The 9,106-nt window shown below is 37.5% G+C and overlaps 1 protein-coding gene across 3 annotated transcripts in view; it reads right to left on the bottom strand.

Annotated features, from left to right (window-relative positions):
- Window positions 1-9,106, bottom strand: part of URI1 (URI1 prefoldin like chaperone) — a 43,826-nt gene that overhangs the window by 14,437 nt on the left and 20,283 nt on the right. The window lies entirely within an intron of this gene.

Here is a 9,106-nt window from a genome sequence, read left to right as displayed (position 1 = left end):
AGCTAAACGCCTTTGTGAAGAACTAAGCTGATTTTCTATTTTAAAATTCTTTTTTGGAATCATTAAAGCAATACAAGAAGAAGATGTCTCATACAATACTATGAAGGAGGCAAAGAGATCCCTTCTACCACGGGATCAGCAAAGTCACACTCCAAGAAACTTTTTTAAGCAGTAACTCACTTCATGAATCTAGCTAGCTCCTTCCTCGGCATTGCTTCTCTCTATGATACTTACATGATCACCAGTACTGCAGCATGTAAAAAAATCTCATACACCTTAAATTATTTATTTGCACAATATACAAGTATGGCAGAGCACCTTGCTATTCCCATTTTACAGACAGGAATGAGTAACGAGGGAAAACTTAACCACAGAATATTCTAGTTGAAAAACTATTTTCAAACTATTTTCTCAGTATTCTTACTCTTTTCTTTAACTCTCCTTTTGCCTGTTAACTTCAGTATTTGATTAAGTATCTCCCTGGTCTAGAGGCTAATCCTAAAAACTTATAGTACATACATAGCTACTCCCCATATGGTTTTCTGGATAGGGTACACAGTTGTAAATGTTTCAGAGATTGCATTTATTGCAATGATAGGCCTTTCAGATAAGGATGTGTGAAAATATATTAATAATCACAAAATGATTACAAAATGCACTTAAGTAGACAAAATGAGTTTGTAGTTGTACTTGCAAAATAAAATCTACTTAGTGACTCAGGCTTCTACACAGGTTCAGATCCCTCCTCCCACTCTGCACACGCAGAACAGGGGATTATGCATGGAACAGTCAAGGCAAAACACAACTTACCACCAAGCGTGTGAGATTACTCTCATCCTAATTTTAACAGGTTCAGTATTGTATGCTTTTTTCCCCTGTTGATATTTCACAGTATATCAAATACAGTTCCTTAAAAATATATTACTTGCAGTAAGTAGTTTAGGAAGAACATTATGCGTTTTGGAAAAGGCTACTCAAGCAAACGTCCACCCTTTCCAACAAGAAGCACGAACACACAGCTCAGACTTTTGGAGTATTTCAAAAGCATTAGCCTTTAAACCAAACAACAACCTAAGTGTCAAAGGTGCAGTCACCTCCATTAGTTAAGCTGTTCCTAAGAAAGAGCTTAAGATTCTCCCCTGAAAAATGCTCTGCATTTGCATTTCCTACTGGATTAAATACTATTTCCAAAAAATATTTGACATCTCCAGCAGTGCCAACACACACGCTTCAGAGGACACAACTCCTTCCACACGCAGTCAGGGTCCTGCTCCCCTTACAGAACTCCTTCGAGAGCTGCCTCGTCCTCCGTCAGACACAGCAGCAATCACCTCTCGCACGCGGCTTTTATTCTTCAGTTAATCCCTATCAACACCGTCCACAGCTTTTTTCAGTGTATAACACACCCTCCAAAGCCCAAATCAAAGAGAGGTGGCGACAGTTTTCGTACAAAATGCTCCCATCTGTGCTTTCAGCTCTTGAAGGTAGTCTCAATATACATAAACATCTAGCTTGAGACCAATTTTCCTCAGACTTTTATTTTACATTCATAGTCAATGTGATGCTCAGCTGTTTCTTAAACACCACGAGTGTCTCAGTCATTGCCTGTATATCTAAATATTGTTCAACAGCCATCTAGGTTACACTGGAGCACCAGGTTGCGATGCTGCTTTCCGGACGGAGCACATTGGATTGCTCCGTTAGGTAAGGACACTGAGCAGTTACACACCACATTTTATTTTAAAATGCTGTATAAGCATTAACTAATCTGCCCAGTACCCTGCGAAAGAGGTAAGTATTACTCTCTCCGATTTTACAGATGAAGAAACAGACAGTTTAAGAGATTTGCCCCAGGCCACGCAGCACGTCAGCGGACAGCTGGGATTACTGCGACACTCCGTCCCGGTCAGCCCACTGGGTCACTCGTGCCTCCCCTGCCAGCGGAACGCCGGGGCTCCCGGTCGGCCAAAGGAGAGACCTTCCCGCGGCCAGGCTGCTCAGCCAAGAAGGGGTCTCCCGGGAAAGGGCTCGTGCAGGTAACTGCAGGGGAAGCTCAGGGCTTCATGTTTTAAACTTGCCACTGCGCATCCTAAAAGCCTCCAACACCATTCACTGAATTTTAAAATGGACCGTACCTAGAGAGAAAAAATTCACTTTACAAACTACAGGGGTTTTTTTATCCATTGAGACCCCCAGAAAAACATCGTTAGAGAGGCTCCATAGTCTCCTCCTTTTACTACCCTGTGGCTTAAGCTTCTCAGAGCCTTTTAAGATGGATTGAACCAGAGGCTGTTGTCCAACTTTGTCACATCCAATAATCTGAGAAAAGTCTGACATGGCTATCAGGTGAACCCGAGTAGTTCCTATTTACATGTCTCAGCTAAACCGCTTGGAAAGATAGTTCAGCGCCACAGGCAAGCCAGAGTCTTTAGGACTGTTTTCCAGGACTGCCAAAAGGAAAAGGTATTTCAATCAGAAATCAGGATATGTAGATTTCCTCTGCGCAGCAGCCTTTGAATATTTACAGGCAGCAAGATTTCTTTACATTTAGATCATTTTTTCCCAGTTTCCTTATTAGTCTGAAAGGACTTGACTGGATTTCCTTACCCCGTGATTAGCCATTTTTAAGAAGCAGCCCTCTGCTTGCTACATATACACTGGGAGAGGAAAAAAATAATTGGGGAACACATTTCATATTGTTGAAATGAAGTCCACCGAAGCCAGATTTTACAAGACATGACAACGTACTAATGCCAAACTGACACAAATTCTCATCTATGCGTTTTGGCTTTAATGGGTTAATTAGCTTGGCTGGATACAAATTTTAATTATCTGAGTTTGACATTAATGTCCTTGGAGTGTTGTCTGTAAGGATTTGGGGAATCATAGACATTATTTTAGTTACTTCTGGAAACTGTGTGTTACACTGGGATTTAAATAGTAAGAACAGACAAGAATAGTGAGAACAGGTTGATCTATTTTGAAAAGTCAGACTTTGTGAAACAGGACAAACTGAGATGAAGCTGAAGCCTGGTCTACCTTGCTAGGTTCAGTTAGTCTTCGGGGAAGTCTCGTGGATATAACATAGAAGAAAAAGACTGGAAAGTTAGAAAATAATCTCCTCTGAGGATAGGTGACTGGACAGAAATTTTAGATTAAGTATAACGAAGAATTCTGTATGCAATTGAGATTTAGAGTTAAGATCTCTTCACTGTCTAACAGTTTCTCACGTAGAAGGTAACCGGTCTTAAGATGGTTATATATACACAGAGTTTTTATACAAGCCAGGGAGCAACCACCTACCTCAATTACTGAGAGCGGCTCAGTTCCTCCAGAGTGAGAACCGAGTACGTGCACCTGAAGGCAGTACCTCAGCGGTTCTCACTCTCCACCATGGAAATGCTGGGCTGCCACCATCCCATTTCAGGTGCAGACGGGAAGTTACATGGGAGAACCACAGAACAGCATTTTGCATGCAAAATCTTTCATCAGCAATTTCTAGCACAATTATGATTGACCCCTGAACAAAACAGGAATACCTATCACGCAGTCTGTTAATGGAGCGTGTTAATATTACTGAGGCTGGAGGTAAAGTATCATGCAATCTAATGCACATACTCCACTTCTGAATTCTTTGGAGATGGGAGGTATTTCCTTGCAAAAGTACAGCGCTACAGTACAATTACAAGTACTATTAATGGGTTGAGTTACGGCATGCTATTTTAAGTGCGTTACTTATTTTCTTGCTTTTAAGGGCCTGCATAAGTAGATCAATCATCTGAGGATTTTTAACTGTATTTCAATAAATATATATTTAATCTGTAACAAAATATTTTTTTAGCCAATAATTGTCCAACAAACTATCACAGGTTACTTGAAACAAGTAAGATCTGCAGTTCTGCAGAAAGCAGCATCTGCTAAGAGCTTTTCGAAACACCCTTCTCTGTTTTGCTATTCTTTTCTGTTCATTTTTCTAGAGATGCATTTGTTTTAAGATTCAAAAGAGAATCCCGATTGCTTTTTGCATATATGGATTTAAGCTCTCCTTGTGCTCGCAACAACATAAATAAATTCATTCTTTATAACAGCAACTGCACTAGTTCTTTAAAATGCAATGCAACCCTTTGTGCAGTAGCTTTGCGCCATTTAAAGACAACCTTCATTCTGTTTTCCATGTTCCCTTGGTATCAAAATCAAAGTCATTTGGATTTTCTTCTGTAAAAATCTGTATAGATAATTTGGCTTTAGGAACACTAAGTAAATGCAATGCATTTCTCTTTTAGGTTCACACACCTATGTAATTGCTAGAATTATACAAATACATTTAAATTCCTCCTGAAAAAGGAGGGTGGCATTCAGACAACTCCTCTGTTGCCCAGTAAGAATTACAAAAAGGTAGGGGCTTCTTTGAATCACAATATATAACTTACAGAAAGAAGTCTATTCTCCTTACTTCCACTGTGTTCTGGTTAAAATACCTAGACTGTGGTCCTGTGAGAAACCAAACACCTCCTGGGAACTGCAGAGCAAATTTAGAGCACTTAGCACTCTACCGAATCAGCTCCTAACTTAACAAGGGTAAGGAAGGAACTGATGCAGGTTATCAAACTAAAAAGTGATAATTGCAAAAAATGGTAAAAAAGTGTTCAAAAGCACAGTGAAAGAAAATTCTCCAGCATGCAGAAAAACAGCAGAATTTTTTTTAATAAAGAAAAGCAACAGCTAGATTTCTTTGTAATATTGCCTGCATTTTTTGCTCTTTTCCCCCCAAAAAGTGAGTAGGCAAGTTTGTGTTACATTCTTTAGAATATAAAGGAAGTTATATTCACCCTTGGATGAAACATTAAAACCTCTAAAGGCCTCACTCATTCACAGATGGGAAATGGAAAGCCTTCCTATCATATATTTTGGAGACAATATCCTTTTTTCTGGAAATGCTGATAAGGAACAAATTCAAACTGGTCCTCATCCGCCTGGATCATCTTATTTATTAAAAACAATGGTATCTTTTAAACCCTGTATACTAAGCTATCGGTCAATTTTGATTGACACAAATATTTGTATTAAAGGTTACATACTGCAATTTACAATTGGGTACTATCACAATACTGTATGTTAATGTAATCAGTATTTTCATTTCATGAATTCATTTGCAGCATGACACCGCAAGGGTATTCTTACATATACTGAAGACACAATTGCTAAGTAGTTCAACAATTCTCCTTTAAGTGGGATTTTTTTTTATCTGATAAATTTTTAACACAATAAAACCACTCCTAGTTCTGTGTGCATGTTTTCATTTCCCACCTCTTAAAGTGTTTAGACACTTGGAATACCTAGCATACTGAATTAATCCACAAATATTTACAAGAAAAATCTATTTAATTTCTTTCTATAGTAACTACCACAGGGACTATTGTAATGAAAAATTTCCCATCTTAAAGAATTAATGCGATTACTGATATAGAGAAAAAACATAATTTATATCATCACAAACACGTAAAAGATATAATCCCATATTCACAAAAAGAATCTTTATTCCCTCTTTGAATTCTGAGACAATACAGTCTTGCCTTGAGGAGAACAGAAATATTATGAAGTACCTTAAGCAAGATAATTGTAAGAGAAAAAACTACAATTGCATTATTGTTGTGCTAAACTGTGACATACTTAAAAAGCTAATTTCTTTTATTATAATGGAATTTGGTGTGCATATCCTTTAATCTATTTCACTATTTCTTCACATTTTTACACACAAACATATGTGTAAAGTGTTTCCCATTATCTGTACTATCTAGTTTAACAAACTGCAACAAATTTAAAACAATTAAAAATATACTTGGCAATTCCATAAACTTCACTAGATTTTTTTTTAACGGTTTTGGAACTAACTGAACATCTAGGATGTCACAAAAATGTGCAGCAAATGAAAGATCTACTGCAACTCAAATATTATTCGAGAAGACACAATCAATATTTTATGAAAAAGTAACATTTGACATGAGTGACTGTCCCAAATTTTACCAAATACATTTCAACCAATCACAATGCTGAACAGTTTGCATCTAAATCAAAAGCTAAGCAAACAAAAATGTATCCCCAAAATAGGGCTTTCTACAGCTATGTCAGTTAAAGTACATTTACTTTTAATATTCAGTACAGTCACCCTTCAATTATTCCTTTCAATTAAATAAATTTTAACCAAGAAATTAATCTGCTGTGGCTGGGCATTTCTCTGTTCCACAGAAGCAAACATTTTTTCACTCGTTCTCCTTTAAAAAGCAAATTTAACAAAACTATTAAGACAAAAAGGATGACCTAATTAGTACTAAGTAATATTTAAAGCTTTTATATATAGTACACTCTTATTGCCACCCCTAACTTTCAAGGCTTTATACTCACTGATATTGTTTGATTTATCTGGCACTACTACTGCTTAAACATGCAAATTCATATTGTCCCTTCTTGTATGCATCCAACATACACAGAAGGAATCAAACTGTAAAGAAAATTTTCTGTGAACCTTGATCAAATTGAGTGCTAGGGCAGTGGTGTCCTCAGAGGCAAACAGGGACCCCGCTGGTGAGCAGAGCTCTTCAATGGGCAGACCCGCGCAAAACTAGTCAAAGGCAATAAAGAAAGCTCCCCAGAACCAGCAAGAAACAACACTCAGAAGTGAGCGAGTTACAGGAATCTCTTACCCTTTACTACCTAAGAGCCAGTCCTACTAGAAAACGTAAACCCTGAAGAGATGCTTTCCCACTCCTCACCACTCAGGAGAGTGGGACACAAGATATGGTAAGCAATGAAAAAGTGTGTCTTGTATTTACTTCCTTATAACTCTTAATTGCTGTTAAAGCACTGAATTATTAGTGCCATACTAATTAAGTTCATTTTGGTTATCTGAACAGATTTGACCAGCTAGTTACGAAAAGATACCCCTCTAAATTAAATAGAGTAATATTGGATAAAAAAATGTAGGTCAGTGAAGAAACAAACCATCAACAAATATTGCCAGCTTTCTGTTCGGGAAGCAACTTCAGCATGAGCCTTTCTTTGCTCTGTTCAGATCCCAATTCCTATATATCAAAGCCTTTAAGCACACACTGGCCTTAAGCACATGCTTAAAAACAGCTTTGCTGTGTTAGGACCTTCCGACTGGCACACAGGACATTCAGGACTGCTTGCAATGTAATCCCCTGCAGTAAGCATGCCCTCTTTTCCAGTGTGTGTGACCTACTCACAAAATTTATGTCCAAAACAAAAAGATTATGTACTAAAAATCAAATCACATTGTGTCAATGTAATGATAATGCCCGATACACATCGCCCCGTAAACTATGAAGCCCCTACGCTCACAAAATGCCAGTGAAATCAGAAGTCATACCTGTGAAAATAACAACAGTACAATACACAAGAGAGACTTTAAACTAATACCTGTGCAACATCAGTCTTTCACATTTGTGCCACAAGCGGCCAATTCACATTATATAGCAATGGCCTACAGGTCTTTCACGTACATAACTTTTCTCTAATTAGAATAAACAAATAAAATCTCCAATATTCTCCTCTAAGTTGCCCTCATTTAGTGTGAAAATGGTTGAAATAGTTTAAGTCAGTTGTATTTTTTAAAGGAGAAAAGTGTATCTATGAAAGAATTTTTTTTTTTCAGAATTGTATGTACTAATATGGTTTTTATAATCCAAAACTGAAAATAGTCCTTTAAATAAAAAGTTTTTAGTTAGTATCAGTGTTTTGGAGCCTCCCACTGGCAGCCATCACACAGCTGAAGTGAACTATCAGCTGAATGGAGGGTTTATATCCAGGCATCAATGACTATTTTGCTTTAAAGAAATGAGTATTTCTAAGTTCATATTTTAAATGCAATTTAAAAGATCATAAAGGAAAGAATCCAGCATTTATTGTGTGTCTCCCAGCAGACTACTTAATGTTCAAACATCTACTATGCAAAGGTCAAATGATTTCACTGAATGTAACGGTGACAAAAATATTCTGCAGCACTGAAAAAAGTATCAGATGATCAAGGAAAAAGCTATGGACCCGAGATCTCGCAAGAGTCACAATAAATACTGTAGATTCAGTTCAGTAAGAAAGAAAATTGCAAAACTGTGTGAGGAGAACCAGATTAAGAAAGATAATAGGTAAAATACAAATTACATACTTTTGGTAATGTTCTTCATAAAAGAATATTTTAAAGTAATACAGCAAATGAATTTTTATAAAAAACCTTTTCTTACACAAATACTGCTTGCACAGAATTGATAAAAAAAAGTATTCAGATGGGGAACCTCTGAGGTAGTCTGCTGCAGGCAGCAACATGGATAGCTGAACTTATAAACAAAAATCCAATGTAAACAGTTGTGCTAGTGGTAACATACACAGGGTGAAGCTGCAGTGAGCACTCATTCAGGAATGAGACAGATTATAGGTAAAACCAATACGAAAAAATTTACTCAAACGCTTATCTGAAGCAAACAGCAAAGGCTAATAGGTACCAATTTATTTTCCATTTTATTGTGCTTTTCCTTCCTTGACATTTACATCAAATATTTTAGGCTCTCATTCTTTCTAACACAAAGAGGTTCCAAAGTGCACTATGCACACCACTTGCTGGCAGTCCTGGCTCTTCAAAGCCAAGATCCCACCACCAACTAAAAAGAGCTGGAAACACAACCAGGAATAGCCTATCGGCCTCTGTGAGCTACTGCTGCGTAAGACGAATTTGGTCCTCAACAATAGCACTTGATCTGGGGAGATCCAATGGATCTCTCCACACCAATGGATAGGAACATCGAGGGCAGGAGGCAGATATGCAGCTGAGCAGCAAGCAAGAAAAAAACCCAACAAGCAGGAGTAAAGCATGGGTAGAGGGAGAAGAAAGCTGGAAAATTATATGGACAAAGGGAAAAGAAAAACAAAAAAAACCCAGAGGACAAGTCAGCAAAGAAGTAAGAAGAGACAAGGAAACAGAAAATAGGGAATAAGGTAACTAAGAGCAAAAGTACAATGTGAAGTTCACTTTTCTGGAAAAGAATACAGCATTTCTCACATTAAAGAAAAGTGAAAGGGGGGGTTTTAGTTTGTT

The sequence above is a fragment of the Ciconia boyciana genome, chromosome 9, assembly GCF_034638445.1.
Source record: "Ciconia boyciana chromosome 9, ASM3463844v1, whole genome shotgun sequence".
NCBI lineage: Eukaryota > Metazoa > Chordata > Aves > Ciconiiformes > Ciconiidae > Ciconia > Ciconia boyciana.
The sequence above is the reverse complement of the archived record's forward strand: the minus strand, read 5'-3'. Positions and strand labels throughout refer to the sequence as shown.